At 42.7% G+C, this 8,619-nt stretch overlaps 1 protein-coding gene across 1 annotated transcript in view; it reads right to left on the bottom strand.

The window, feature by feature from the left end:
* ELL2 (elongation factor for RNA polymerase II 2) overlaps window positions 1–8,619 on the bottom strand; it is a 73,869-nt gene that overhangs the window by 64,271 nt on the left and 979 nt on the right. The gene's annotated exons all lie outside the window — the stretch shown is intronic.

An 8,619-nucleotide genomic window follows, 5' to 3' on the forward strand; every position in this document is an offset into this window, starting at 1 on the left:
CTACCAAATGTAAAATAGCTAGCTAGTGGGAAGCAGCCGCATAGCACAGGGAGATCAGCTAGGTGCTTTGTGACCACTTAGAGGGGCGGGATGGGGGGAGGGTGAGAGGGAGACGCAAGAGGGAGGAGATATGGGGATATTTGTATATGCATAGCTGATTCACTTTGTTATAAAGCAGAAACTAATACACCATTATAAAGCAATTATACTCCAATAAAGATGTTTAAAAAAAAAGGAATTGTGTTTGGGTCTGTTAAGTTTAGATAACCTATTAAACTTTGATAAAGAGATCAGGTGTTGAAAATTAGTGCCTGGAAATGGAGGAAGGTCAGAGCTGGAGATAAATATTTGGAGGTCGTTAACATATAGATGACATTTAAATCCACAGGACTAGATGAGCTCACCTAGGGAAGTGAACAGATAAAGAGAAGGGAACTGGGATCTCCAACTTTCAGAGGCCAGTCAAGCAGTGGATAATCAGCAGAGGAGACTGAGAAAGAATGGCCAGGGAAATGGGAGGAAAATCAGGAGAGTGTTTCTAACAGGAAGGAGTAGTCAACTGGATGGCATGATGCTGAGGTCAGGTAAGACAGGAACAGAGAGATGACCACTAGATTTGACAACAAGGGACCTAGTCAGGTGCAATCTCAGGGATGTGATGGACACAACCCAGCTGGAGTGGGCTGAACAGAGGATAGGAGATGAAAAAGCAGACGCTATTTCTCAGACATATCCTCAAACATAATCCTCTCTTTAGGTGTCCCCTTGCACAGAGACTTTATTGTATGTATGTATGTATGTATGTATGTATGTATGTATTTATTAATTATGTCTGCTTGTTTCTACTAAGGCACAAGCACTTTCTGGACAATCCCTGACTTATTCAACTTTATATATCCAGTGCCTAGTACTATGCCTGGCACATATCAGAAGATAAACAAACACTGGCTAAATGAATAAATGCATATTTGACAGTTATAATTCCTGTTCCTACCTCTTAGTCTTTTATTAAATAAAAAACATCTCAAGACACTCAACTGAGTTTTTACCACATGGATGTGTTTTCTGGCTATCTGAGGCATCATGGTTTCCAACAATGAAAACCAAAAGCCATGATACTAAGTAAATGTCTTTTAAAAATCTGCTAACACGTAAATTTACAAGTAAGCATATTTAGATCCTAAAGTATCTCAAAGAATCTTATTAGAAAGTTCATGCCTGGCTCCACCCTTGAACAAGCTCACTCTTCATGGGGAAAGTCTTCTAGCCAAGGTTATCTCCATGGACCATGAACCATGTGCCCATAACTAGTCCATGACAATGTATATGTATAACAGAAGTTTCATGTACTCATGATTATTTTTTGGTTTGTTTTTCACAAACTGTCAAACAAAAAAAAGAGAATCAAAACACCAAAACAGAAATGAAAGTAATCTGGAAGTGAAAACACTGACCTTTGCAAGGCCTTTAGGAATCTTTTAAAAATGATGCTTGAAATGTAAATCCAGGCACATTGTAGAGAGTTACTTAATGTTTCAATAATCATTTGGGACAGAAACCGTAGAAAGTCTGATCTTCACGTTAAAATCAAATTCAATTTTCATATTATCTGTACTCTACGACAGTCTTAAGTGCAATTTATAGAGAACGTTATTGGATAAAGGAAGCCTATAAAAATCTGAGCAAAATTTGAAAATCCCTGTTCAAAACCAAAATTTCTTCCACCTAATAATTTCAACTTCCCCCAAAACATTACCAACCCCCCAAATATCCATCCAAATGGAAAAGTTTGAGACATGTAAATAATATGGCATTGTTCTAGTCTAGCCTCAGACCCAAATATACTTCTCAAATATAAAACACTTAATCAAACCTAAGTCTAGTCACCAAACAACAGACTGAGTGAACGTCCACTGAAATGGTACTTTATCTCCCCCACCCCACCCCACCCCACCCTCCCAACAGCTTCTGATTTCCCTTTTTTTTACTAAGGGTACCCCTCCTAGTACTGATGGCTAGAAATTTCCATTTAACCCTGTTCCTTTAAAATCTGTTATTGAGTTCTATAGATTCTATTCATCTGTAATGTCTTGTCTCTCACTAGCATCCTAGTTTAGATCCCACTCATCTCTGGCCTGGACCACATACTTCCTCCTAACTTGCCTACTGCCTTCCAGATTCATCTTATACTCATCATGCACACTGAGGCCAGTATAATCCTAAAGCATTAGCTCAAATCACCTTAAACTACTCAGTGTCTCTCCAGTTTTGAGAGAATAAACTCCAACCTGCTCCAGTCTCCCTTTCCTCTCTTAAATCCAACTATATTTTCTCCTACACTCGAGGTTAAATGGAACAAGGGTCTTCCTTGCAATTCTCAAAGCCTGCCTTAGCTTTTCTACTGCTGTCCTTTCCTTTCCTGTGCCATTCCTTCTGCTGGAGATGTGATTCCCCCCATCCAGTCTCTGCCTGTTAAAATCCTAAAACCCAAAGATATTTTTTAGACCAATAACATATAGGATCCCCAACAAGAAAGAAACTTATGCTCTTTGTCTAACAACCTAGTTATTATTGAACTAGTAGCAAATGCTCTGACTACTGAGTTCAATTCAAGGTGCTAATTTGATTCATGAATCTTTATGGAGCATATAGTCTAATTAATAAGATTCTCTCTTTTTATATCCTATAATAAACTGCTAGCCATGAGATTCCAGGTTTGGCCTTTGCTGGCAAAATATTAGTGGAAGCCCTTAAACCAGTTCTTCCTAAAGATTTAACGTGGCTCTAAAGTGCCATAATGCCACAACCAAAATAGATAGATAGGTAGATAAATTGAAAGGAAGGGAGGGAGGGAAAGAAAAGAAAGCAATTCTCCGTAAATCTGACCTGATTTATGCCATGTTTTTCAGCTTCAATTTGGCTGTAGAGACACAGTCATTAATTTACTGTATTCTACTCCAGACCTGCTTTTCTAGATTTTCGCATTAAGTCATGGGAAATGTCCTATGGAGCTGAGGTATGCAGGAGAGTCAAATGTTCTGTGGTTATATACATGCTCTTTTCTTTATTCTAAAACTCAGCTCACCTTACATGAAGAAATGCCCATATCATCACATTTTAGGGACATCTTCTCAAATACTCCAAATACATTTGACCCAAACTGGCAAACAACTGGGCTGAACTCTGGTGCCACGGTCCTGAGCCTCTGTGTAGTCACAGCAAGTTGTTAAAAATGACCCAGCAGTGGTTCTCCTGAAATTCTCATTTTCCTCACTTTGCCGGCTTTATCACAAATTACCTAATAAGTGCTATGTGCACAGTTTCCATAGCTTTTCACAAGTGCAAATGGAGCAAATGGAAAGGTTGGATCTGGTGACTGTCCTTGATAAGCTTTCCTGTAAATCATTCCGAGAATTTTACACCCCTTTCCTTTTAAATTCTTTTCTTGAACAAGTTCCAATCCTTCACATATGTTCTTTCTTTCTCCTCTCAGTTCTGGTGCCAAGGTTCCCTGTCTATCTCTTTAGGCAATCTGGCTAGTGCTTTTCACTAGGAGGAGCACCCTTCTTTGCACTGAACACCTGATCAGCTGAAAAAACTTTTCAAACACAGTGCAAAATGGGGCACAAACTTGACTTTACTTGATAAAAAGCATTTTAATATCAAGTTCAGCCTGAAGATGGGTCTAAGTTAAAGTCAATAAGATTAATTTATTTTAATTAAAACTGGCTGTATTTAAAAACTGCAACAAAAGGAATCTGCTAAGGCAAACCTCATTGTTTTACTTAGTAAACATGTCAGCAGCAGTGGCAGCTCTGTGCTGGCAGGTCTGGAGGCTTGAGTGGTGCCTTAAGGAGAACAGGGTCTTCTGTATTTGTAAAAGCAGATTATTGAACACACATGTACACACTCAAAATTGTTTGAGGGCAGGCACAAAAACGAAGAGATAGGAAAAAGTAAGGTATGAGTCTTTTTGTGCCTTAAACCACAATGAATCAAATGCTGACTACGTTCACGAGGTAAAAAGAAAGGAAAGGAGAGGATATCTCCTACTCCATGACCTGTGGGATCAGTGATTTTATAAGATCACGGAACACATTAAAGGGAGCTATTGTGAAGGACAGTAACTTTAGAGGTTTAAATAAGACTTTATGCTTTGACTGGAAATAACAGTATCTAGTAATACTGAAAGAGACTGAATTCCTCATGCAAAATTAAACGTAAGTATATTTGTACAAATTTTCAAAACACTATTATTTTCCTAGAAGACACTAATCAAAGCAGGGAAATTTAAAGCCAATAATTGGAGTTGGCAAGAGAATGTGTTAACAGAATCCTTCTTAAAGTCATCTCCTTTCTCATCTTCAGGCATACAGAATGAATGGCCCCTGCTTCCAGATGCATCTATGCAAGACTTTTTATGTAATAGTTGGATAAACATGATAGTATTATTTGAGCCACCACCTTTGAAACTTTGAGTAAACATTAAAAAAAAATCAACAGGCTCAGCAATAAGAGAATCTGAAAACAAAATTTTGATAAGATTTTTGTTACTACCAAATGAGTTACTCAAATGTCAAAATAAAGCCAGCTACAAATTACTGAAGGAATTGGCTAAAATAAATTTTAGAATTTTGAGGTTTAATTCGAAATAGTTTTAGGATACATTTGGGAGAAATATGTAATTACAGTAACATATGCTCATTTAAAATATGTGAGACCACAAATTCAGACATCAGTTTAGAATGACTATAAAGTTGTAATACGTGATTTTTATTTAGTAACTTGTACCTTCATTCAAAATAACCTATCTATAGGGAAAAAAAAGTAGTTTTGCAATATATACTAAATATCTGTATAAGTATTCTGAGTTCATTCTGCAAACCATGAAAATAACTTTCCAGTTAACACTTTTTTTATATATAATCAACTTGAAACTGTCTCTGTATTCAAATTGAGTGGAAAACAACTTTTAGGAGATATTTACTCCAACTATAACTCCCATTCCTGGAATCACAATGTCTCTATCCCGCACCCCAATCTCTGTTTAAAAGGTTCCCAAGTTAGCTTTCCTCATTTCTTCTCTAAAAATAGAAAACTTGAGTAATGAAGGTCAATTAGGTTTGTTTGTCTTTCGAAACAGTGAGGAATTGTTTCTAATTAAAAGATTCTGTTTCCATGAACTCTAATAAGTTCAGATACTTGCTCAATTATATCTAAAGAACATCTGTATTTAGCCTAAGTCATAGTTTCCTAAAATTCTTAAATTTACCTCCCTGAAGTCTTAGGTCAAGTGGATTAATTTAGGAGAGTAAATCCAATGGACAAAATAATCTGGATAAAAATAACTCTCTGATGCTTAATTTAGGAAATTAACCTGTTGAAATTTCTGGCTCTTAGAAAGTCATCAGAAGAGGAGGCATAACAGTCATAACATTGCATGGGCCAAAGCCACTTGGAGGCCACTTGTCAAGCATCAAGCACCTTCCTATCTACGCACAGGAATGGTAGGGGCAGTTTTATATGAGAAGTTAAAGCCATCCTGCCCCCGTCCCCAGGAGAGAATAGAAACTTCTCCCTGACTAGCCAATGCATTCCAACATTTTTCCAAAGGCAGCTACAATTTAAAGTTAGGAGCCCTAATTTGATAAGGGTGGAAAGTGAAAGCGTAAAAGACCAAGTATGTATCCTTCTACTGGAGGATAAAAGCTCGGCCACATGCCCACTGCTGGCAACTTTACTGTGTTGATGGGGGAGCCCTGGTCTGGCCCTAGTCAGGAGGTGGGACACTGAGGACACACTGTGGGAGACTTGGCTGAACACACCAGAGGATACTGTAGTAAGTTCCAACAGTACCTTATTTCTTTTTCTTCTGTCTCTTCCCACTTTCCGGCTGTCTGAAGTTAACAGTCTCACCCCAAATCCTGCTTTTCCAAGCCCCTTAAGAAGTGTTTCTGTGGCCAAAGTGACAGTGAGGCCTGGGGACAGGAACTGGTTAAGTCAGAAACAAGGCAGTGTCCAACTGCAACGGCCAAGTCAGCTTATTTCTTCCTCCTCTCCCCGCATAGTACTGCTTCTACTACCAACTTTTAGAAGAAAAGGAATCCACGGACTGTCTCAATCTACCTGGGTCCAACTCAGAAGGGTAGAGGGGGTTGGAAAAGTCTTCTCCCTTTCCCTTCTCTGTACAGATTGACTAGATACATTCATTTGCATGCACAGAGATGGAAACAGATGGTAATATTAATAGGCAATAGAAGTAGTCAGGAGCAAGGAAAGCCATTGACTTTGGTACCTTTGACTGTAAAAATAAATATAACTTAAAAAAAATCAAGAACTAAGTGGTGGGTTGGAAGAGGAAGAATTTTTGATCTGCTGTTTCTTAAGACAGTGGTATATATGTGGGGCTTTTAGAATCCAAGCATTCCAACTTTAATCCCAAGCACGTAAACACTAAGGTGCAGGAGGCAGAAATGAAGGGAGAAAAACAAACAGCATTCTCAGTGAGCACTGGGGGCTTCTCTGTCACCTCTCTCTCCCTGGGTACCATCCCTTCCCTGTGCGGGCCTCCTCACCCACCTCTTCCGGGTCAGTGTCTGTCAATCTTGTTGTGATCAGTTGTACAGTTCGCCAGTTGTCCCCGCAAGGTGGCTGGCTGACCTACTGTCCCCAGAGATGCCTCTCCCCACCCCTGTGTGCCAGTCTTTACCTGCTCCGTGGGTCTGTTTCTGACTGGAGGTTGGCTTCCTCCTGCTGGCTTCTTCCTCTCCGGTGTTTTTCTCTTTACATACCCTGACCTACCTTCTTCCCACTGTCATTCCTTCCCACACCCTCCTCTTGGAACAGGCAAGCGTATCTCTCCATCTTGCAGGGCTGAGTTTCTCTCCAGTGTCTGCCCCTGTGTCCCTCTGCCTGCCTATCTGGCTTCCCCCAGGTGGGCCTCCCACTCCATGCTGGTGCTGGTGCTGGTCTCTTCGCTGCAGATGCACCTGTCTGGGAGTAGCTACTGACACATGCAGTTTTTATTTCTTGTATTTCCTCGCATTCCTATTGCTGTGTGACTTCCCAGTCATACATGAGACCCTTTTTCCCTGAGACTTCATGGTGTGTAGGAAAAGTATCTTTCTCCCTGTGCATGCACTCCTCCCTCCACCCCCGAGTCTGAGTGTTTTTCGCCTATGCTTCTCTGGTGGGTAACTCATATGCCCTGGAATGTACATCCATGTGTCCACTCAATTCTGTGAGTGCCATCCTGAGGGCATGCTCATTTCTGAGTCTCTCCTGCTGTTTACATGTACACTATCATGTGAGCTCATGTACTTCTCAAGCTGTGCACAACTGTGTGCCTCCTCCTGTGTGCATGCTTATGTAGGGGCCCCCTGAAGGTAAGTCTCCCTTGGCCCAGGTTCACACCTCTCCTGCGGTTTTGCCTCCAACTCTGGGCCTTCCTTCCAAGCATTTAAAGGGCCTGGCACTAGTGGGAGCTCAACAGATGTTAACTCCTTTCTCCACTTTTATCTGAATAACTATGAGCGTGTCTGGGTATCCCTCTGGGCCTGCTTTATGAAATCACTTAATCAGAGCGTGTTTCCTTGACATGGACTTGGCTATTTGTCGGGATACCCTGTGGGTTCTCTGCTCCACGGACGGTCTCTCTTCTCAGAGTGACTGTTACCGGTCCCTCATATGGTATATCCCTCCCCTTATGCGATGTGTCCACTCTGTCTCCCTCACTCATTCACAGTACTGCATCTCCATAAACGGCTTCCCCAGGCACTCCGGTTGCGGCGTTTCTTCGCTATGCCTCCCACTCTATCCCTCACTTTTTTTTTCTTTTTTTAAACGTGAAAACGCGTCCCTGGGTTTGTCCTCCAACTGCCGAGTACGTGAGCCTTCGCTGTGCTCGAGTTGTGTGTGTCCATGGATCTCTCTCCGGGACGCGGTGCGGGGTGAGAAACCCGAGTCTGCCCGGGACGCAGTGTATCCCCGCCCCCGGCCCGGCCCCTTGATCCAAGTCTCCATGTCTGTGAATCCGCCTCAGACGCGAGCGACGCGTCTTTCGGGTATGAGGAGCCACGGAGACTCTCTCTCCTCAGTAACCGATGTCTCTGCTCCCGGCTGAGCGCTGGCTGTGTGTGGCTCTCGCTACGCGGTGTTGTGTCTCTGGGAACGCGAAGCGCCCGTGTGCCCGAGTCTCTGGAGGTGTAAGGTGTGTCCCCCTCCTCCCTCATACGCGGAGCGTCTGTGCCTCAGCCTTTCCGAGTACACGGTGTGCCCCCCGCCCCGGCCCCATACGCTCAGCGCCTGTATCCCCAAGTTCTTGCAAGTACAATGTGTATCCCACCACGCGGAGCGCCTGTGTCCCGGTCTCTGCTGGTCCGCGGTGGTACCCCCAAAACGCGGACGATTAGTGCCCGCCGGTCCTCTAGGGTTCGTTACCCGGACGCTGCCCTCCGACCCCTCCCCACCCACGGCACGCCGTGGGCAGAAGAGCCATCTCACTCGTCTCCCTGTTGCCTTTCTCCCTCACTGGGACAGAAAAGGCTAGAAAACCCGGGCGCCGTCGGAAAGTCCCGCAGCGGCTGCGCAGCCAAGCCAGGGCTGCGGCTGCCTCGGCCC

Source organism: Lipotes vexillifer, unplaced genomic scaffold (genome assembly GCF_000442215.2).
Source record: "Lipotes vexillifer unplaced genomic scaffold, Lipotes_vexillifer_v1.1 scaffold1403, whole genome shotgun sequence".
NCBI classification, from domain to species: domain Eukaryota; kingdom Metazoa; phylum Chordata; class Mammalia; order Artiodactyla; family Lipotidae; genus Lipotes; species Lipotes vexillifer.